This window comes from Amblyomma americanum, chromosome 4 (assembly GCF_052857255.1).
Source record: "Amblyomma americanum isolate KBUSLIRL-KWMA chromosome 4, ASM5285725v1, whole genome shotgun sequence".
NCBI lineage: Eukaryota > Metazoa > Arthropoda > Arachnida > Ixodida > Ixodidae > Amblyomma > Amblyomma americanum.
In genome coordinates, this window is record NC_135500.1 from 79,374,060 (window position 1) to 79,397,008 (window position 22,949).

Sequence of the window (22,949 nt, forward strand, 5' to 3'; positions counted from 1 at the left end):
GTGAACTATGAAATTGCACCCCTTGCGTGCTCGCCGTCGTCCTCCGGCCCCTCCACCGACGTCGTCCATGTCTGCCGCCTAAAACCTTATCACGACGTTCATACGGCGCCACTCTAACGCCGAGACGGCGTCTCATCAGCCGGGGGTCCTGAAGCGGGAAGACGACGACGAGATTGAGCGAGTGAACGGGTGGACGAAGACGACAACGAAGTTCTGACTGTGTTCTGAGTGCCGCTCTTTGCTGTTCCTTCGCTGGTGTACATAGCTGTAAATACATTCTTTCCGGCAACAATATGAAAAGGCTTGTTTGCCGTGGGTCCATATAGGAATATCGGGTAGCAGTGCCAAGCATATATCGGGTGCCACGCGAGTGGGGATCGAGCTGGAATATTAGCCTTCACTATGTTCCTTCCGAATATAGGAGGGTTTCTTGTACAGCACGGAGGCCACAGTGAGACAACGGTTGCAGAGTGTCATGTCTCGCGTTTTTTAAAGCGTGAGATCTTTTTGCTAGTTCCTTAGTTTTAAGCCGTTGGCGACGCTGTCACAGCACAGAACTTGAAACGCGCCAAATAGCTGCGCCGCGATCACAGGAGTGGCGTGCTTGATGGCGTGTTCCAATCGGCGATCAGGTGCAGCTCTCGAAATCCGTTAAGCACAAAGGTAACTGTTGTTCGGTCTAAAGAGGTCTCGAGATATGATTCCAAAACGACCTTTCAAGCTTTCTCTTCTGTTTCGTGAAGCGAGAAAAATTGTTCCGGGTCACCGACTGAAATGCACCATAGGTTTTAGCGTGACACACAGGGATCCAGTAGCTGCAAGGCGTGTTTATGAAAAGTTCTTTCCTTTGACGTCACAGTTAAAGTTCAATTCGCATTACGCACTGTAGCCGTCCTGTCAGCATTTATTTGTGCTTTGATCGCGATTGGACGTATGATTAAAAAATTACTGCTCTGGCACAACAGAGCTAAATTGAATGACATAGCGCAACAAAAACAAAACTGTACACGAGCTTTAACCACAACGAATTTTCCATATACCTAATAAGCATGATGGTGAAGGATAATAGAAGATAAACGTTTTTGCCTTATCTTCATATTCCACTCGAAATTTCCAGAAGCACCAATGGCCAGTGAGAGAGCAATAATGAAGAAACTGCGAGCGTACTAAATACAGATTCATTTGAGCCACTAATTAATATGCACTTTCAACACAAACTGAGTCACTGGTGCCGTTTGCAGGCAGTCTGTCACGCGGGCCCGCGGCAATGATTTGGGGTGTGCTTTGCTACTTTACTCTAACGGTACCGATGGACACTGTTTGCCACCCGGCAGTCATCGCATGTAGTTTCGGATGTTTATGACCGCAATTAGGCTCCTGGCATCCGCTTATATTGCTGTCTGCTTTATGTGTGTCATATGCGATACTTCTTAGATAACTCGCGTAAAAGCATTGCCGAGATTTTTCCGGCTTAATATTTTTCCATCACTTGTACCATAGCGCTTGGACAGACCAGGGCAAGAAAGAGCCAAAAAATGCAACGTCCACCAGTGCTTGTTTTCCCCTTCGTTCTTCTTTTCACGTTGTTCAGCAAGTTGTGCAAATCTGTGCGGAACGTTTACTCTGTGAGTAACTCGTATAAGGACAAATGGATTACCGCCTGCTGCTGGTTGTGTAAAAGCAGCGTTACGTAATTTTCATTTTGGAGACGGGGGTTTGGATCGGAGCGTGTAGTAGCTAGCGAATATGTATTAGAAGATGTAAAGAGAACTGGAGCGTGGTATTTTAGGCCGACAGGGATGCGGTGCCTGCCATGACTGAGAATACCAACACAACTGCACTGTTCGGTTCGCGGAATAAGTGAATTTTCTGGTCTAGGGCTGCACAGGTGTAGGTGCTGTTGTCAGATTAGGAAGCTTGAGGAGACAGGGCTACCACGACTGGCACTAGGTCCTGTTTATTGGAGCTTTTTCGGGGTGGCCTCTGTGCTACGGCAGATTTAGATATAAAGGTTGATAATGACAATAACATTAACGCTGTGCATTTACCTTTGGTTGATGGAACCGTAGCTTGCAGTACCTTCGGAGTTAGATGCGACGTGTTCGTTGTGAGCAGATTTTGACTGCAGGAAGCCGGAAGGTTTTCTGGCTAGCAAGAGGATCGGAGTGGAGTGCATCGTAATACCACCGAAGACAAGCATTACTCCAGCGAACCCGTAAGTGTCGAGGAGGCCGGTGAGCACAACCGGGCTAATTATATAACTTGATCCCATAGCGGTAAGCATCAAAGATGATGCTATGGAACGGTATTTGTCGAAGAAAAGCGAAAGGTATATGATACCTGATGTTAGAAATAGGCCGTTCCCGAGACCTGCAAAGAGATCAAATTGTGTACACATTATTCCTGAATTCTCATCAATGCTTTGCTTGCCTTCTGAAAACATGTGCCCATTCTCTCAGAGCAGTGTTTTGACACCCACGTTCAGTACACGGTGCAGAAGACGAGGACGTAGATAAAGATGAACAAAGAGGAGTGTCTATGATTTTTTTATTCTACATTGAAATCTCGGCAGCCCTAATGCAATGCAGCCGTCGCGGCTGAAATTGGAGGCATCTAAATCGCAGTAAGCACCCCGAGGCTACAGCCACTGAGCGAGTTTGAAGAGTCCTACTCAGGGGAGTCTCCCCGGGCCCGTTCCCCCGGCGATGGGTCGCTTGTAGCACTTCCCCCCCTTTCTTTTATTTTTCCACCTACGGGTGGCAAAACGATGGATTGCCTTCGGGCCTTTTCATTTATTTTACGATTGGGTCAAGCCCTGTTATACGTCACTGGTGCAGGCAGGAGCTTATTGGTTTACATTCTTTTTATGGCAGCTCCACCATACTATATATATGTCCCTAAAACATGTGCCGAATAGTAAGGTAGTTATATGCAGCCATCATAACAAATCTGCAGAGGGGCAGAGGTTCAAGTACGTTTATATTTGTGCAGGTATTCAATATTATATTCTGTAATTTGCGACTGCTTCCGTCACGGACCGCTGCGCGAGGGGATGACAACGATGACGACTATGCTCTCTGTCCTCATGTTTACAATGGATGAGTGAAAGCTTAAAGCGATTACAAATGTCAAAAGGGCACGTGAAGAAAAGAACCGGCAGAACTGGACGGGACGAGCCTTACTCTCAAGGCCATTTGTGCAGAGAGTTTTCGGTAAACAGCCCGCCTGCACTGTCGCATTCAGTAACGACTTTCACAACGTAATCACCAAAGACCAGTAATAAGACGTAAAAAATAAAAGTAAAAACAAAAATCCAGCATACAGTATAAAGAATGCGGCTGCATTGATGCATCACTTGATATGACATCATAGCGCGTGCCAGAACCACCAAAATTTTATTTTCGCATAAACCGCTGTTATTTCTGCTGCAGTGTCAAAGGATTATGTGTAGAGACTTTTCATTTGGGACTGCCTTCAACGATTAGTCTTGTGCAGTTCAGGGAAGCATCCGCGGTGGTTATTACAACTGAGTGAAAAATTCTTTCCGCTAAGGCGGAGGACGCGGTAGTAAACAGCTTGAGAGAAAAATTGGAAACGTCGCTTATTTATGCCTCAGGTGAGAAATACGTGAACGAAGCCTCTGTGAGACTGATTAAAAGAACAACTTCTGTTTCTGTGGAAGTAAGATTTGGCGGTTCTGGTACGCAATTTGGAGTCCTATCAAACGATGTTCGCGCGTAGCATCGTTCTGTACTGTGGGGTGGTGGTGGTGGTGGTGTATATGTGCAGGCGGGATTAGCCGTACAGTGGCCTGTCGGCCATTGATCCGTTCGAGTCACTGATTTAAGCGATTGCGTCTGTGACACTGTTCCAAAGGCCTATATCCTCTAAAAATTTCAAGAGGAACCGTGTCACACATCGCGGCACAGTTCGGGAGCCCTCAGGGTACATGATGCGATACACGTCGCCGAAGGGAACTTTCATGCTCTGCATGTTTTCCAGGAGTGTGTCAACTCGGCACAAAAACGCTGGCCCGCTAAAACGAAATGGTTCACGTCCCCCACAACATCACAGTGTACGCGCATAGGTGAGGTGGCACGGTGAATGTTGTGCATCCATACCGGCGTATGGGCAGAGTTCGTGCGCAGTCGATACAAAACAGTAGCTCTATTGGGCGACAAGCCTCACGTAACGCTAGGGAGGTGTAAAGGTGACTGCAGTGCAGAAAAGTATTGCACCACCAGCTGCCTACCAAAGATCTTCTTTGGGGGCAAAGGGGGGCACATGAGCATTCATTGTATAAATGCAAAAGCGAAGGGAAATAGTGTTGTCGTCCTCTTTTTCACAAGCGCAAAGTCCTTTACGGGAACAACTGTCAAATTACGCGAGAAATTGTTGAGCCTTTGGAGATAGCGCGAGCTGGCGATAATTGCGTAAGTGCTCCGTCAATTCTGCTGTCACAAAACGAGATGTCCTATCTTACATCGTTCAAGTGTGACGCTCGATGACTTATCTATCTTTCACCACTCTGTGGTAATGCCTTGAATACATTATCGAGAGTATAAAATTACGTTTCTTGCATGAAATAAATCAGTTGGAAGTAAGCGCTCGTTTTGTCTGTCTTATTCTATGTCCTTGCTTCTTGCGCTTTTACGTGCAGCATGGAAAACCAACTCGCCCAAACGCGGCCATTATTAAAGCGTGCTCGGCGGTCGTCGAACAGTATCCGCGCCGCTCTCGGGCGTGCTCAATTTAAAGCTAATAGCCAACTTTTATGATACGGCGTGCAAAGTTACTGCAACACTCTGGAACAACGTGGAATCGACACCGCCTGAATGCGATAAGTCGAGATAAATCTGGTCGTGCCTTGCACCACAAACAAAGCGATAAAGCGGCGTGCTGGCAGCTTTGAAGAATGAACAAACAAACACTACGAATATTCGCGGCAATATGATAGGACTGCTGCAAGCAACCGGGTCCCTAGAAGACGTGCCAGAACTCCTTCAGGGGACGACATTATCAAGCCACGTTCAACACATTCCCAATATGCTGAACCAATAACGAGGCTTCACTGGCTCCTAGCCTCATTATGGGTTGGCGACCATTCTTGACAGTGAAATGTTTCACCGCAATCTGGGTATTTCCAGCACGCACTGTTGTTGACACTGTATCAAAACACGTTATGACACCGCCTTTATACGCCGGGAGCACTGTGCCCGTCGGGCGTAGTTAGCAGACGGCACCTTTCGATAGACTGAAAACGGCAAAAAGCTTGCTTGCGACCCCATGCCTATTCTGAAGGTGATTTCCTGATCATTTATTTGAGCTTTTACACTTTACTCATTCGTGCTTCCACCTTTAGCGCTGACATCGAGGGCGTCAAAGTCGTTCTCTTCAAGTCTGTCAACTTCGCTCACTTTTTTGAGTTCCTACAGATATAGCGAAGTGATTAAAACCTTTGCACACGTACTACGTTTTACCCAATGCTGTGCACTGCATCTGTCTGCTCTTGCGGTTGCACCTTCTGCACTGCAGCTGTTCCCCGCCGACCTTGCCCTCATTTGTACGCCTTGAAATGGCACAAACGCTGCCGTCTGCTCTGCGCCACACCTCATTTTTTTGTGCGTCTGGCTGCAATTTTTCTTATTTCTTCCGCTTTTAGAACGTCGACCCTTTCTCACAAAGCAGTTTTTCGTGTAGCCTAGGGCTGTTGGTACCAAAGGCGACGTGGTCCCTTACCGAGAAGTCGTGCAACGTCCCAAAGTTACATTGCGATGCTTGCTTTTTGAAGTCACGCAGAAATTTCTCGAACGGTTCTCCTTCCGCTCAGTTTCTTGTGGGGAACAGGAATCATTCATGCACATAGTTGCTCACGCCTGTGCAATATGCGTCGAACTTTCGCATTCCAGAGCTGCAGTCATCCTTGCTCTCGTTGCGCTCCAACATGAATTTGTTGAACACTTGGAGCGCCTCATCAGCGGCGATGCTTAGCAGAATCAACAAAAGGGCAGCTTTCGAAGCCCCGCTTTCCGGCTGGCCCTCAACTGCCGATGCTTGCAGGAACAGCTAAATCCTTTTCTCGAAACACTTCCGCGACGCCGAGACGTTTTCTTGCTAGACACAGTGGTTCCGGTGTCTTCAGCATTTCTATGCTTCGTAGTACATGGCTGTGAAAACTACACCTTTGCAGCCACTTTTTACGCCATGTATCCGAGCCGCAAAGGAAGTGACCACACCTTGATAACAGGAACAAGAATAAAGAAAGTTTTCTGGCAAGTGTTGCTTATAGTGTAGCCCACCAAGTGGTAACGAGCCGGTCGCACTGCGTTTGTGAGCGACAGAGGCATGCGTTCATGCACGCCGCGGCAGTAAAATTTCGATGGGGGCGAAATTCTAGGCACTCGTGTATTGAGCGATGTTAGTGCACTTCAAATAACTCCGGACGGTAGAAATTATCGCGCGGCCTCCACTACGGCGTCCCTCATTTCCTTAGTATATTTGGGACGTTCAATCCCATAAACAATCATTAACACCCCGACTACTTTGGCTACTGTATAGCTGAGAGGGAGAGAGAGAGTAACCTTTTATAAAAAAGGAGACACATATCTGATTTTAGCCTATACCTGGTTTCCTCTTGATCGCTTTCAGGCTACCTCCGTTCTTTAGAGCATGCTAGCGTGCATACATCCTTACGCAGGTTACCTTGCGCCTATTGATTAGATTTTACAGCTAAGCCAGTTCTATTCTGTCTGTGCGGTTAAAGACCTTCATCATTTGGCGTTTCTTAATGAGGTCTTTCGCCTCTTCAGCTGGCTTGCCGGCATCCTGCCCAACCATCCTACCACCTACTTCTACTGCACACTCCTCAATGTTAGATGTGCGATTATTGTTTATTGTTTAAACACTGAGGCTTTCGTCCTCGGTTCAAGCTAATTGGTATCCTGAATGCCTCTACTTTCCCCCGTACCGCTAACTCGTTGATGGGCTTCTTCTTGACTACAGTGACGACGTCACATACTACGCAAGTCCGCACGGGACATAGAGTCATACAGACACCGCTAGACTCATTTGGACCAAAGAGATGTATTCAAGAAAATTTTCATTTCATTTATTGAACCCTCAGGGCCAAAGGCATTAAAAAGGGGAGTGGTTGCAACACAAAAATACATAAATAGATACAATGCATATTACAGAACAAGTATTATCATCATCCGGTTATACAATGTTAGCTAGTGCAGAACGAAAATGCTGGTCGTCAATTATGTCGACGATACCTGCAGGAAGGCGGTTCCATTCACGTGATGTACGAGGCAAGAAAGACTGAAATGCCGTTTTAGTGTTACATATGTTTCAATGCCAACTTTGTGACGATGATCAATGCGATTTGACACGTATCTGGGGGACGAAATGAGGGTATCGCGTAGCGTGGGGTGATGGTATAGTTTATGAAAAAGGCTCAAACGAATTGTCTGCCGGCGGGATGCTAAAAGAGGTAAAGAAAGATTAGCCTTCATGCTTGTTACACTAGCGGTACGGTTAAAGTTGGACAGGAAAAAAAGAGCAGCGTTATTTTGAACCAGCTGAAGCAAAGTTATCAGTTTTTCATGAAGCGGATCCCATATCGCTGCGGCATATTCTAGCTTAGAACGTATTAGTGTTTTATAAAGCAATAATTTTAAAGAATATGGAGTTTTGGAAAAGTTACAGCGCACGTATCCCAAAATGCGGTTAGCTTTGTTAGTAATGTACTGTATATGGCGCGTCCAGTTAAGGTCAGCAGAAATATGACTACCCAGGTATTTATTTATTTATTTAAATATCCTAAAGGCCCAAGTGGGCATTACATAGGGGGGGAGGGCATGAAAACAACACAATACAGATTATTGGCACACAGTAATTAACAAATACAAAGAATAACTACATATACAAATTGCAAGTACACATCACTGCAGTCGCTGAAAGATACATAGGTTGAGCGTATAAGACTTGATGCTTCAACAATACTGAAAATATCACGGTGAATTTTGTAGGCCAAGGTGCGATGAAAGTGTTGTTTGGAAATGTGATAGCTCAGTTTCAGAAACTATGTCAGCCGGTAACGAGTTCCACTGTGCCATAGATAATAGTAAGGGTGATGTTTGATATTTCAGTGTTCGTGCGAAGATGGGTTGCACTTTGTGGGAATGATCAGACCGGGATCATGAAACCGAAGAACAACGTGCCGTTAGCCTAGAGAATAGGCGTAAGAGTGACGCGACCCCTTCAATCCTTGGATAGCCTCGGTGCAGAAATCAAACATGGAGGCACATGTAATAGTGGACGTTTATGCCTGTGCTTCATACGTTGTGGAATGTGTGAACAAGGCCAACCGGGGAGTTTCACACTTGCTTTCGCTACACATATCCTGGCATAGCCGAGCTAAGCCACTGCCATTTTTTTTCTTATCGAGTTGAAAAGTGTCACGGACGGGCGGACATACGGACACCGCGAGTATGAGCCATTAAAGGCTTTCGCCGTAAAAGAGGTGGGCGTCCGCAGCACAGAAGCGGCCACTCGCCGCCATGTGACCCACAAAGCGAGGGAATTGCGTAGGAACACTCGCTACGCACGCATTGCGCTCAGCGAACTGGTCTATGGGCGTCGGTGGTTCAGTGGTAGAATGCTCGCCGGCCACGCGGGTGGCCCGGGTTCGATTCTCAGCCGAAGCCGTTAATTTTTATGTAATTCGTTCTCTCCTAAACGTATTCCTCCTCAGAACTCATACATTGCAATCCGGACAATCCTTTAAGGGTGCTCCTGTTTCCAGCTTTCGCTTGAACGAGGAGTATGCTTAAAGGATTACACAGATAGATACGAGTCTTTCGCTACAACAGGCAGTGCATTGCACAGCCGGCGGAGCAACTGTTGCACCGCGCTCCTAAAGATTGCTGCCGCCCAACGCTTGGGAATCGACAAACGGAAGAACATATTCTGAGCGATAAGAAGCGCGCTTGGCTATTTACATTTCTTCTTTATGTGCTCTAGGCTCTCGATGTAGTCAAGATGGAGGCTGGTAGCGAAGCTTTCATAGGCGCCTATGCGTTCTAGACATGGCGGCTCATGGGGCTCACCAGCAACCCTGGGTGATGGAAAAGGGGGACAGTTAATATGTGACGTCACGACTGGAATGGATTATAAAGCATTTTTCAGGGTTCGCAGCGTCCCCGTCCGACTTCAGGAATGTTGCTTTTCATCGCACGGCAACCTTTGCCGCTCAAATGTGTGTGGGTCGCCGCAATCTGTGTACAGTCGTCTCCCAAAGAAAGCGACTAGCAAAGAAAGCGGCTCAGAAAAGCCGCAATCATTCAAGAGAGAGCTTGAGCAGAGCATAAGCAGCCACACCTGTTCGTAAGCACTGCGCATCAAGCCCTGCAAATTCGCGCAACCAATGCAGACACCGTCATAACAAGGAGCTCATAAGAATGCTACAATGAAATTACAAAATTCAACATAGTGTTCATTCGTAAGACAAAGTATGTAAGTATTTAATCATGTTTCGTTTGTCCGCAGTGTTATAATTAGTATTTCAATCAGTTTATACAATGGGTGTTTCGCACCCCTATACCTAGACTTTCTGTAGTCGTTCTATAGACCTCATTTGAGCCTCACCTATGGCACCGGTTTTAACTCGCAGCCGGACGCCATGTGTGGCTTCGACAGAACGCGCTACCTGATGCCTATAACAGCAGGTAGGAGATGTGGCAAATGCACTTAAGCACTGCGGCTCCACCTCAAAAATGCCTGCACATGTCGCTACGCTGCGTGTTACAAACCTCCGAACTACACGAGAAACTTCACAGTATGCTGCCCAGAGCCCACTGGCGCTTGCTCAAGCAGCCCCTGGGAGTATGTCGGTCTCCTTGCTCAAAGTCAGTGTCAGTGACGCCACAGTATCTTCCCAGTGTCGTCAACGTTAGCCTGAGGAATCCGTACGTATCTCGGAGGTAGAAGGCGGTGTGAATGTGGTGAGAAAGAAAGCACTGCCTCAACGAAAAGAATGGCGTCCACAGTACAAACGGCTTTCTTTCCGCCCCTTTGGGTCCGCAGGAGCGGCTGCAGTAGCTGCTCAACACAACAGATACAAAAGAGAAATGCAAATGTGCGAGAGAGGCTCTACGGTGAACTTTTCCGTATTAAATTCAGCCGCGCAAGTTTCGTTAATCAGTACTTAAATCTCAGTTCAGGCACGTTCTGCCGTTCGCCTCTTCCCTATTGCAGCCGCTTCAGCCGGAACGAAGGACGGCACGGAATGGCGTCTCACGGAACCAGTCGGTGTTTTTTTTTTTAGTTTCAAGGTCGGGGACAGTGCCAAGGTAAAAAAGAGCATTCAAAGCAGTGAAATGTAAGCGGCGCGCCAAAGCCGTTATTGACAGCGGCAGGCGACAGCGGACGCCAATTTTTCGAAAGCTGTATTGTTACTGCCTCCCAATCCGAGCTTCTAGGAATTGCTGAGCTGCAGTACGGTGTTTAACGGAAGTAAACTATTTAGGTGCGCAAAGATGACCTATTTCTCAATTTGGATGCTGCCCCGCTAACCCGACCGATAACCGTTCTCTACTTTCGGTTACCGTTATCACGAACACAAAGTAAACATGACAACAACCTCGATGTTGCTTCGAAGTCGCCAAAAAGCGAAAGAGAATGCGTTCTTCTTTGCGGTCGTCTGCATTAAAATCCCACCCGTATTGTTATACCGCGTTCAGACTACGTGTGCTACGAACGGATCGTTGGTAAGGATCGTAAGCGTAAATGCAAAAAACGCAATGAGTTTGTTCAGACGAGTGTTGCATTGAGCGAAAGCTACGCAAAGTATGCTGTCAGCGCGGACGTAAATGTCGGTGGACCCGCGACCTTTACGACAAGCACAGATGCAACTGTTACCCCTCGGCCAACGCGTACATGAGTTTCAGTTTTCATTTTCTGATGACGGGGCTTACGGTGTTCCTAAATTTCGCGCTCAAAACGACGCTCCATCGGACACGTGCCGACACTGCCACATTGTCTCGGCTCGCTTGTGTTGTGTCACCGTGGCCTGCCCGCAGCTTCACCATGATCAATGTGGAAGGTCCTTCTATATCGTTTGATGAGCTGCTTATAGAAGAAGTGCGGCAGAGGCCGCTTCTGTACGACCAGCGACTCAAAACATACAGGGACAAGCAGCTCCAAAACGACGCCTGGCTCCAAATAGCAAACGCAGTGAATGAAAGCAGTAAGTGCTTTTCGTTTTTTGTGCCACCTGCGGACAAACTCGCAACGGTAAAATGTTTTCCCTCGTCTAGAAAAGTGCGATTATGGCGCTGGGCGAGCGTTGAAAATATTGTCTGCGGTGCGCTGCCCATTCGGTCTTGTGCATTCTTGCAGCTCGTAAGCCTGCGTAACATCAAGCGACGTGTCTACAACGGTGACCGTCGAGGCGTTTTCCTGGTGTTGTTGTTTCGCTGTCACGCTAGGTGAAGCGGCGATTTCTAGGGAAAAGATTGTGGGCCCCGGAATTGACGCACAAGTGCGTGACTGATTGCGTTGAAATCTACGTGAGTTGTAGCACAGAATTGCTAGTCGCAACTTTCGCCAGCCGTCGCTTCGGAGTCGAACTGTATACCAACACACGCAAGGTTGTCTATGAGAGTGGGTCACACTATGCGTCTCTATGGCACGAGTGTCTATAGGGACAGGCTATGTTATCGCTTTGTAGTTAATCAGCGATGAAGTGACCCCCTTTGTTTTTGATGTTCGCCTGCATAAATCGAGCTGGTAGGCTGAAAAGGACGTTCATAGCTCACTTCTACGGCAGTGCGCAGAAATTTTCATAAACCTCATGTTGGGCTGAAAAATGAGATCAGCGTAATATGGCAGCAGTGAGCTTTCTATAGACGAACCCATTTGTCAGAAATATATGTGCAATGTGTTGTTTGTGATATGTAAACACGTTCATTTCCTATGCTCAATGCAGTTCCAGTGCTACAGCATCGGTGGAGCTACCTGAGGCAGAAGTTCCTCGGCCCCCGGAAAGTATACACAATGTCCGGCAGTGGCTCAGCGGATGTGGAGAAAGGTTGGGCACTGATGCCAAAACTTATGTTACTGGCCAACGCAATACAACGTCGAAGCTAAAATCCAATTGTTAGCTTCTTTGCTACTCTCTGACTGTGGGGTTTTGCTGCTAAGCATGGTTGATATTTTTGGCAGCAGCCGATATACTTCGATGAAGAAATAAGACATGCTCGGTGTACCTACATTTTTGCGTGCACTAAGTGGCCCCTTGGTGAAAAAAAAATCTGTAGCCCACAGTGCGACATCACTTGTACTCTGAATTTCGGCATTGGGAATTTACAGGCGACCTGTTTTAATAGCATGTTTGATATGTACGAAGTAGTTCACTTCCTCACTTCCTAAAGTAGGAATGACGAGTAGGACACAACTTCCAGCACGCCACGCATAAAATGAACTACCACAAAGCAGAAGTGTCTTTTTTAGGAAATCTGTAATGTATTTGGAGAACATATAAGCCCCTTTATCTCGCTTACTGCATGTTTGTAATATTTTACTCTCCTGTACTCTACTTTCGAACTTCCCTTCAAGTAATAAAAACCGGTGACCCATTTATATGTAGTGCTGGTGAAGGTTTACTTTCCACTGCAACCTACTTCATTTGAACCCAACATATTTTTGGAAATGTGGCGGAGTGCTTCAAGGTTGCTTCACTTCCGCCATCGGTTGGCCCGGTATTGCACTGCTTCCGGGATCGGCCTGGGGCATTATAGCGCGCGTCTTTTGTATGCTATCTTTCTATCCTATCTTTTAACTCTCCTACTTTCTGCACGTGGTAGCGATTGTGGCTCAGCTTGAGCCAGTGGGCAGGCCTGTGCACTTTCCTTTTCATTTTTCCTTGCAACAACAGAAGAAGGTTTTGTGTTTCGCCTCCATCGAAACGCGGCCGCCGCGGTCGGGTTCGAACCGGGGTACTACGCATGGTTTTAAGTAACGGTCCTGCATGCGACTGATAAAACTACTTAACCAACTAACTCCTCTTAGCGGGTCGTGGTTGTGAACAGATGATTTTAATATCATCATCATCATCATCATCATCATCATCATCATCATCATCATCATCATCATCATCATCATCATCAGCCTTTCTACACCCACTGCTGGGCAAAGGCCTCTCCCATGTCTCTCCAATTAACCCTATCCTTTGCCAGCTGCATCCACCCTTTGCTTGCAAACTTCTTAATCTCATCCGCCCACCTAACCTTCTGCCGCCCCCTGCTACGCTTACTTTCTCTTGGAATCCACTCCGTTACCCTTAAGGACCAGCGGTTATCTTGCCTTCGCATTACATGCCCTGCCCAAGCCCATTTCTTTCTCTTGATTTCGACTAGGATGTCATTAACCCGTGTTTGTTCCCTCACCCACTCTGCCCGCTTCCGTTCTCTTAACGTTACACCTATCATTTTTCTTTCCATGCCTTGCTGCGTTGTCCTTAACTTAAGCTGAACTCTTTTCGTTAGCCTCCACGTTTCTGCCCCGTAGGTGAGTACCGGTAGGATTATGTTGTTGTACACTTTCCTCTTGAGGAAAATTGGTAAACTGCCACTCATGATCTGCGAGAATTTGCCATATGCGCTCCACCCCATTCTTATCCTTCTAGTTATCTCCCTCTCATGATCCGGATCAGCTGTCACTACCTGCCCTAAGTAGACGTATTCCGTCACAATTTCTAGGCTCTCGCTGCCAGTTGTGAACTGTTGTTCCCTTGCTAGGATGTTGAACATTACCTTGGTTTTCTGCATGTTAATTTTTAGACCCATCGATCTGCTCTGCCTGTCTAACTCATTGATCATGATTTGCAGTTCACCTCCTGAGTGACTCAGCAAGGCAATTTCATCAGCAAATCGCAGATTATTTAGGTATTCTCCATTTATTCTTATTCCCAACTGTTCCCAATTCAGGCCTCGAAATACCTCTTGTAAACATGCGGTGAACAGCATTGGCGAGATCGTGTCTCCTTGCCTGACGCCCTTCCTTATTGGAATTTTATTGCTGACTTTATGGAGGACTATAGTAGTGCAGTTGCTATATATATATCTTCCAGTGTTTTGACATAAGGCTCTTCTACCCCCTGATTACGCAATGCATGTATGACTGCTGAGGTTTCCACTGAGTCGAATGCTCTCTCGTAATCAATGAAAGCTATATATAGAGGTTGGTTATATTCTGCGCATTTCTCTATCACCTGATTGATAGTGTGAATATGATCTATTGTGGAATATCCTTTACGAAAGCCTGCCTGATCATTTGGTTGATTAAAGTCTAACGTTGCCTTGACTCTATTAGCGATTACCTTAGTAAACACTTTGTAGGCAACGGATAGTAAGATGATCGGCCTGTAATTTTTCAAGTCCTTGGCGTCTCCCTTCTTATGAATTAAGATAATGTTTGCATTCTTCCAAGCTTCTGGTACAGTCGAGGTCATAAGGCATTGCTTATACAAGGTGGCTAGTTTTTCTAGCCCGATGTCCCCTCCATCCTTCAACAGATCTGCTGTTACCTGATCCTCCCCAGCTGCTTTTCCCCTTTTCATTGCTTCTAAGGCTTTCTTTACTTCATCTTTCGTTACTGGCGGGATGACGCATTACTGTGCACTGCTGTCTTTCTCATTAACGCTCTGATTACATTGGCTGCTGTACAGGTCTGTGTAGAACTCTTCGGCTACGTTAACTATCTTATCCATATTGCTAATGACATTGCCCTGCTTGTCTCCTAATGCATACATCTGGTTTTTACCTATGCCTAGTTTCCTCTTCACTGTTTTTTGGCTACCTTCGTTCTTTATAGCATGCTCGATTCTCTCCATATTAAACTTCCCTATGTCGGCTACCTTGCGCTTATTTATTAACTTTGATAGCTCCGTTAGTTCTATTCTATCGGTAGGGTTAGATGCCCTATTGTTTTGGCGCTTCTTAATCAGATCTTTCGTCTCCTGAGATAGCTTCCCGGTATCTTTTCGAACTGTACTACCGCCTACGTCTACTGCGCACTCCGTAATTATTGATGTCAGATTATCGTGCATTGAATGAACATCAAGATCATCTTCCTCAGTTAAAGCCGAATATCTGTTTTGCAGCATTATCCTAAACTCCTGTGCTTTCCCTCTTACGGCTAACTCGTTAATGGTCTTCTTCACTAGCTTCTTCCGTTCCCTCTTCAAGTCTAAGCTAATTCTAGACCTTACCACTCTGTGGTCGCTACAACGCACCTTTCCGAGGACGGCCACATCCTGATTGATGCCAGGTTTAGCGCATAGTACGAAGTCGATTTCATTTTTAATCTCACCATTGGGGCTCTTCCAGGTCCACTTCCTGTTTTCTCGTTTGCGGAAGAAGGTATTTATGATCCGTAAATTATTTCTATCCGCGAATTCGACTAATAACTCTCCCCTGCTATTTCTAGAGCCTATTCCATAGGCCTGCACCTCTTTCAGCTTGTACCTCCTATTCAGCCTAATTAATATAGCTGCTACCCTCTCGTTAATACTGTAGAGTTCCTCTGCGTTGCCAGCTATACCCTTATTAATGAGGAATCCCACACCTATTCTCGTCTATCCTCTAACCCGCGATAGCACAGTATGTGTCCGTCTTTTAGTACTGTATACGCCTCACCTGTCCTCTTAGCTTCGCTAAGCCCTATCACATCCAATTTAATTCCCGCTAGTTCCTCAAACATCACTGCTAGGCTAGCCTCACTAGCTAAAGATCTAGCGTTAAACGTTGCCAGGTTCAGATTCCAATGGCGGCCTGTCCGGAGCCAGAGATTCTTAGCACCCTCCGCTGCGTCACAGGTCTGACCGCTGCCGTGGTCAGTTGCTCTGCAGCCGCTGGGGACTGAGGGCCGAGGGTTAATTGGTTTGATCATAGAAGGTTGTAGGCAAGTACTACACCAGGGTGGCCAAGTCCTGCTCTGGTGAGAGAGTGCGTTGTCGGTTCTGGTCACCGAGATCAGGCCGCACTCCAGGCCTGGGTATGCAATTCCATCGACACGCGGATTTTTTTTTAAACCCGGTGGAGAATTGCGCGGCACCAGGATTTGAGCCCCGGTCCTCTTGCACGCGAGGCGGATGTTCTACCTCTACGCCATCGCTGCATCTGATTTTAATATATATATATATATATATATATATATATATATAGAGCAGGTAGACAATAGGCGGTTCTTCTCGGTATACAGATGCGTGGAAGCTAGAAGAGCAATCCCTCAAAGCGCGAAACTCATTCTCAAATAGGACGGTGTGTAACAGTTACTTAAGAGCCAGCTAGCTATGCCTTGCCTGCGAAGAATTCTGACAATTTTCGGTTGAATCGTAATTTCGGAAACCGAATTCGGCGTACTTTCATCGCTTTTTTTTCGGCTTAAATCGAGAAGTTCAATCCCTATATATAACCTTATTTTCGATGATTAATCTTAAAGTATCATCACAAATTAACATGTAAGTTTACTAGCACTCATATGAGAGTTTTAAAGTATTATTCAAATGGTCGGTAATATCTGGAGTGTGGTGACGTGGTATAGCACAAGGGCGTTATTCCAGTTCACCTACGTTTTAAGGCCGGGGATCGTTTCTGTGGCCCTGTGACCAGCAGAACAAAATATGCGAAATGTGAACATTTCGCATCAGTGCTCACATTTCTTTCTTCTTCCGTGTTTTAGCGAACACCTTCCTTCCTGTGGCAATATAGACCATGAACTGCCAGCATACATGCTTAGTTCCGTTTCTATTCTTAGGGAGTGGGAAGGGGAAGGATTCTTTTTTAAAGTTTCATGTTATTAAACAATATATCTTGCATATTGAAGAACGAGGCGATTTGGCCTGATATATGTCATGGGGCATATGAGCTCTCTATGTTATGCGTGAATTAATGAAGATGCGCTTGAGATGAGGGACAAGGAAGCAACAAAATAAGTTCCCTTAAGCAGTGTGTTATGCAGGCATTGCGGAATCAGGGTGCACAAGAGCATTCTGTAAAATTAATGCAAGATATCTAAAGCGTGCGCACAACTACCACAGTCCTCCGTTGGGTGAGTAATAGATCTCCGATAAGAAAGTGTGCCAGAGAGGGAAACATTATCTCACCAATGCTATTCACCGCCTGTTTCAGGAGGTACTCCGAGGTCTTGACTGGGAACAGCTGGGGTTAGCAATTAATGGAGATTGGCATAGTAATCTGCGATTCGCTGATGACATTCCCTTGCTAAGTCACTCAGGAGACGAATTACAATGCGTGATGAATGAGTTACGCAGACAGAGCAGAACGGTGTGTTTAAAAATTAAAATGAAGAGAACCAAAGTACTGTTAAACAGTCTAGCAAGAGAACCGCAGTTCACAATTGGCAGCGAGGTGCTGGAAGTGGTAAAAGAATACGTCTATTTAGGGCAGGTATTGACCAGAGATCCGAATCACGAAAGCGAAATGCTTGAAAAGTAAAAATCGGTGGAGCGCATTTGGCAGGTTCTCTCAGATCATGAATGCCAGTTTATGGATATACCTCAAGAGAAAAGTATATAACTGCTCTATCTCACCAGTACTCACCTATAGGGGAAAACGTGGAAGATAACGAAAAAGATTAAACCCAAGTTATGCACAGCGCAGCGAGCTATGGAAAGAAAAATGATAAGCGTAACGTTAAGAGTCAGGATAAGTGCAGAGCGGGTGAGGGATCAAACAGGCGTTAATGACATCCTAGTCGAAAATAAAAAAAACGAAATGGGCTTGGGCATGCCATGTAGTGGTAAGGCAAGATAACCGATGGTCCTTAAGAGTAACGGACTGGATTCCAAGCGAATGCAAGCGTAGCAGGGGGCGGCAGAAATTTAGGTAGGCGCATGAGATCAAGAAGTTCGCGGGGATAGGGTGACCATCACAGATGGCACAAAAAAGGGTTAATTGGAGAGGTAAAGGAGAAGCCAAGCTGATGATGAAGCTGTGCTACAATGAATCGCCGACGTTTAGCGAAAAACATATACCCAGCAGGTGCGGCGATCGAACATCGGCCCATATATGGGCGTGTATCAGTCCAACGGTACTATTGTTTTGTGACCGCTGGGAATTCTAGCAAAATTTTCGCTCTTGGCCCATTAAACGCACTGCACAGCACAATAATCTGCAATATAGCTATATAGCATGCTACGCTAGTGGCGCATTGGCTTGAAGGTCCGCGTTGCTACGACAGTTGCCCCTCGACGAAGAGACGCGTCTCTGCTGAAGGCGTTCGTCGCCCGTGTGACCCAGATAGGGACGGCATTGCGCAAATGCACTCGCCACGTGCAGAATTGGCCTTGAGGACGGCATCGTCGGCGTCGGTGGTTCAGTGGTAGAATACTCGCCTGCCACGCGGGTGGCCCTGGTTCGATTCCCGGCCGACGCACTCTTTATTGTTTTTCTTTTTAAAAACGTCAAGCGCAGCTTTCAACAACACGCTTACCAAGCACAACGCAACAGCGACGGCACGAAAGCCGCTTAATGTCCCGATGAGGCACGTGGGCTGTGAGGAAGGTGTGTTAGAGAACTGCCCATTTATTTCGATCACCTGGGGCTCCTTAACGTCCAGGTAACATCAGAACGTCACAGCAAGGTTGATTCTTTCATTTCGGCACAAGTTATTTAATTGTTTGTAATTTCGTTTACTGCTAACGCTTGTGCAACATTATGTATTAACGTTAATATATTTTTATTTTCATTCATTCAAATACCTACATATCACCCTTTTACCTAAATAACGCCATTATTGAAGGATGTGACATGAGCCGTATTGGTAAGTGGGCAATGATGAAAGCTATGTAACAAAAATAAAGCGGAACATGCAAGCTATGGCAGGCATGATCTAACAGAACAATTGCGAAGGACTACCAGTTGCGGCGGAGCTTTACAGTAAGAATAATGGGGAAAGTTCGCGATTACAGTTCTCGAAATATGTTTGTAATGTTGATTTATAGTTATGCCTCAAAGATTGCTAACACATTTAGAACCCAGAATAAAAAATGCTGATTTCAGCGATGAAGTAATGCTTATAATAAACAGGGAACATATTTGTTCATAATTAGAATTAATTAACATTTGTAAACCAAGGTTAGCAATATGTTTACTTTTAACTTTTATATAGTGTTTCCGATAGAACATACAGCTATTAGTAGGGCCTTTTGGTTTCTAGTGTTTGAAAATTGTGCGGAACTTTTTTAGGCGCTTATATAGGAAAGAAAGTATATATTTTTTATTGTCTAATATTGCCGTTGGCGAAAGCTGTACTGACTTTTTTCGGTGATTTAATAGGATAATCATGTGAGCTAAAAAGTCAGAATCTATTTAAATACCTTTATTAATTTGTTTAGCAGTAATGAACTTGCAAATATGAAGACTTGGAGCTGAGCTTGTATAACGGCTTGCTATCGTTATAAAAACAGTAAGACAAAAAATGCAACAGGCGGCAGACAAAAACGCAAGCGGGAGTGTGGAGTTCGCTGACCTTTCCGCGAACTCGTTGATATTGTGTCCGCAAGGAAGGCCGCTCCAGTGGGGCCGGAAGTCCTCAACAAAGGAGCCCGTCCCGTCCCTGCCTCCCCTTCGTGCAGCGGACGTCCTCGTTTACGCCGCGCCGTCACGGGGATGACCCGCCAGGAAAAACGCTAACCATGTACAGCTGTCGACATGTGGTTGTTAAGGGGTTGACGAGGTTTCGGGGGCGCACGAGATACGGCTGAGTATTAGCCGAGTGACCGGAAACGTGGCCACTATTCCCGTAACGACTGTGTTCGTCTCGTGCGGTGTATTCAGTAAACACTTTAGCCGAGTGACCGGAAACCCACTATTCCCGTAACGACTGTGTTCGTCTCGTGCGGTGTATTCAGTAAACACTTTAGCCGAGTGACCGGAAACCCACTATTCCCGTAACGACTGTGTTCGTCTCGTGCGGTGTATTCAGTAAACACTTTAGGGATCGTTTTGTCGCGCGTGCGAAAGAAAGTGGTAACGGCTGGGCCGTGGGTGCCGTGGGAGAGGGTTGTCGCGTTTGTGCTGTTTGTCTATTTGATTGCAACCTCTCCTTTCCCAAATGTTTAATCAGCACTCTTTCCCCAATCTGTGATTAGTTGGCGGAAATCCTTATTTTCCTTTCCCTGACCACTGATTGGCGAGATGGGTCGTTTGTTATCTTATTGGTTGCTGTCCCCGCTAAGGGCGGAGACAGAGGGTTTAAAACCAAGCGCTCTAGGTTGATCGGGGGCTGAATTCGTCTGATCCACGATTTAGTCATGTAAATGATTTTCTCCTTGCTTTGTTTCTTCTCGTTTTTTTACCTATGTTGTAAATAAATAGTTAACCTTCTCCTTTCCTTGAGTAATGTGAATGTTAGCGAGTAGAACCACCGGGTCATCAAGAAACCCCGATTTCATCATCAAGTAGTTTCCTCCCATCGCCACCGGAAGTGGAAACTCAACTGGCGCAGTCGACACAGGATCTCAAGTGGCGCAGTCGACACAGGATCACAACTGGCGCAGTCGACACAGGATCGCAACTTCTTTCTACTCAAGGCAATGGACGGAAGGTGAGAAGAACAAGTCGGTGGACAAGCTTTTTGTCCTAAAGGAGAAAACGTGAAGCTGCGTCGCAAGACTGACGTCGAAAGCTTCAGGATCACGGGTCGAGTTCGGGAGGACGTCGGAGGCTCAAGTCAGCTAGGAGCTGAAGGAGCCGGGCAACAACAAGCCATCGAGGGTTCGAGTCAGCGAGCTGCTGAAAAGAACCAGGCGTCCACATCGAACGGGTTCGAGTCAGCGAGCTGCTGAAAAGTAACCAGGCGACCAAGTCAAGCCAGTCAAACAAGGCAGAAGTCAGCGAGCTGCTGAGAGATCCAGAGCTCAAGTCGTCCGCATCGAGGAGCCTGTCGTCATCACTGAGAACGACGAGATCACCGGGGCAGAGAGCAACCAGTAAGGTAGGAGACCTTTCTGCTTTCTCCGAATTCACCATGTCGGTGTAGTGTTTAGTGCTAGAAACGATAGCACGGAAAACGGAGATGGCTGCCGTACGGTATGATCAGGAGGGCAGGATGCGACGTGTTGAGCAGGAGGAGGCTGAACAGCTGAGTGAAATTGAAAATTTGAAACTCCAAATTGAACTAGAAAAGAAAAAACTTGCACAGATGCAGTTGAAATTAAGTCAAGGACGAAAGTTGATAGCGAGGTCTTATTCGCAGCAGTTCAAAGTTATAACTGCATGAAATTTGGACATTCGATGATTGACTGTCCGAACTCAAAGCAAGAACCAGATGTTCCCGCGGTGAGGGCAGATGTGTGCAAACTAGCAGCTCAGGTAAAGATACTGGCGCCTGATAAGCTACATTCCCAGTCGGAGATGACTGTTAATAAGGTCAGTCAACCAGATGGGATGGATGATCCGGCATGCGGCGACTTGCAAACCGAAGGTCTGAGTTCTGAAGCCTGTGTGGATTCAGGGGCTGAAATAACAAAACAGAAGGGTGATCTAACGTTGTGTGCGGAGAAAAAAGACTGTACTGTAGGCATAGGGGTGTTAGTCACACCTGTGAAGCATTCGCTGTCAGAGCGAGCACATATAGAGCAGACCAAAGAGGGGCAGGAGTGTACTTCTCGTGAACAAGCGTTCAGCGTTGCCCAAGAGCAGGTCGGCGCTAGCTCTGAGGCAGCGGGAACGCGCGAGGACGATGTAAATCAGGATCTGATAGCGGGCACACTCCTTGCAGGTGATGGTAAGCTAGCTGCCAAAAATGAGTTGGTTAGCAAGCTGGAGCTGACACTGTGCGCAGTGACAGCAGATGTAGCTGCAGGTGTAGGGAAGTTGATAACACTTGAGACGCCCGCGCTGCTAGAGCAGGCAGAAAAGGTGCAGCTGCAGGAAGAAAATGAGAAAGCTGATGTCAAAGAGCATTTCAAAATTCCGCGCGAATCCGTTAGTGACAAACCTGAGGCTTCAGTAGAGCTTCAAGCAGATTCGGAAGCTGCAAATGTCTCTGCAGCAGATTGGGAGTTAACAGCGACAGCTGCAAAGAGTTTCACAGCAGGTAGGGAACTCGGAGATCCGGAAACTGCATTCATCCCTGTAAGTCTAAACATGAAGCATGATACCTCATTACCAGAAGTGCGGAACCAAGCTGGTCAAGGTAACTGTGGGGCAATAAAGCTTGAGGAGATGCTTTTTCTTCATGAGAACATCGGCTGCAAGCTCTGCAAAGAGCTAGCCTCACCTGAAACCCGATGTGAAGCTGCATGCGAAGTAGCAAATCTGAGAACTAACTTTAGTGCGAGATTCAGAGAACGGGAGAATGCAGACGCGATGACAGCAGCAATCTCTGTAGAGTTCAGGGAGCTGGTGAGCTCTGTCGATTTTGAGCAAGCTGACAATGCAAATCCGAAAGCGGCGGCAGCCTTTGCAACCGGCGATGTGCCGGATAATTCGAAATGTAGAGCCAATCTGGTTGACGAAGCTAAAAACAAACATAAGCTTCTGTTTCGAGATGTAGGCGGCTAGAAATTATTTCTGCCAATTTAGTGCACCGATCTGACATGGTGAATTCTGGAATGTGCAGATTGGTGTCCTAACCTTGTGTGCACGGAACGAATTGAGGCTGTGTATGTGTGTGCGCAGTGCTGCTTGGAACCTTGTGGCCGGACTTTAATGTCACACTGACAGCAAGTGTCCGCGTGACATTCTTGGTTGGGAGGTGTGGAGTTCGCTGACCTTTCCGCGAACTCGTTGATATTGTGTCCGCAAGGAAGGCCGCTCCAGTGGGGTCGGAAGTCCCCAACAAAGAGCCCGTCCCGTCCATGCCTCCCCTTCGTGCAGCGGACGTCCTCGTTTACGCCGCGCCGTCACGGGGATGACCCG

General features: G+C 46.6%; 1 non-coding gene across 1 annotated transcript; it reads left to right on the forward strand.

The window, feature by feature from the left end:
* The first annotated feature begins 18,388 nt into the window (after window positions 1-18,388).
* Window positions 18,389-18,459, forward strand: TRNAG-GCC (transfer RNA glycine (anticodon GCC)). The gene has a single exon. It is a non-coding gene; the product is annotated as a tRNA-Gly (tRNA).
* Window positions 18,460-22,949: the final 4,490 nt, after the last annotated feature.